At 36.7% G+C, this 864-nt stretch overlaps 1 protein-coding gene across 1 annotated transcript in view; it reads left to right on the plus strand.

The window, feature by feature from the left end:
- The window catches only part of LOC107724683 (ATPase family AAA domain-containing protein 1-B-like), a 6,134-nt gene that overhangs the window by 286 nt on the left and 4,984 nt on the right, over positions 1–864 (plus strand). The window lies entirely within an intron of this gene.

Consider the following 864-nt stretch of genomic DNA (forward strand, 5'->3'; position numbering starts at 1 on the left):
AAAAAAAGGGGGAAAAAAATAGAGAGAGACTGATAACGGCAGTCAGTAGAGGGAACAATGTCAAATTTTCCTTCACTCCCACAGCCGCTGTAGTAGAAACACCCTCGCATTAGAGTTATAATGTAATTTGATGCAAAGGTAATATAATACAAAGTATAGTGTTATAAATGTGTATACATTTTTAAAAAATGACAATATAAAAAACTTTGGATGATTTACAATGCTGATGACCGTTGAAACACGTCATCACAGTCTTGTGAAAAGGGTCGATAGTTCTGGAGATGTAATATAGTTACACAAAGAGATATAGTAAAGAAGACAAAGATTTTTGAATCTTCAATTTTTAGGTAAGAATGAGATAAAGATGGAAGAATATAGTCATAATAATACAGAATTGAGAGATGGGTCAGTGTTGGTGGGTTTTGTGAGAGTTCCATCAATTTGTATAGCTGTGCTACAATATTTCTTATTATGCTTAGCTTTAAAAATTTTAAATCTAAAATTCTAATAGCTGGAAATTGTTCTTCATGATCCCTTTTCATGTAGACTGAGATCATTATATTGTAAGAGGGGCTGTAGACCATAGGAGGAAACTCCAGTCTCTTGAAAATGGGTCCGTCTAAATAATGCAGGCATACACATTAACTGGAACTTTACTGCCTTTTATTTGTCAGAGCTCAGGAATGAATTCAACTCACAGCTCGCATCACATGTATTACTCCCTCGACACACTCCCCGCGAATAGCCCAGTCTCACATGACATCCACTGCGCATGTCATCGCGCCAATTCACTGCGCATGTCATCGCGCCAACCTGTCCATCACGTCACATACATAAACAAACCAGATTATCCCACTTAATTTT

Source organism: Sinocyclocheilus rhinocerous, unplaced genomic scaffold, assembly GCF_001515625.1.
Source record: "Sinocyclocheilus rhinocerous isolate Xijiao unplaced genomic scaffold, SAMN03320098_v1.1 scaffold1026, whole genome shotgun sequence".
In the NCBI taxonomy this organism is placed as follows: Eukaryota; Metazoa; Chordata; class Actinopteri; order Cypriniformes; family Cyprinidae; genus Sinocyclocheilus; species Sinocyclocheilus rhinocerous.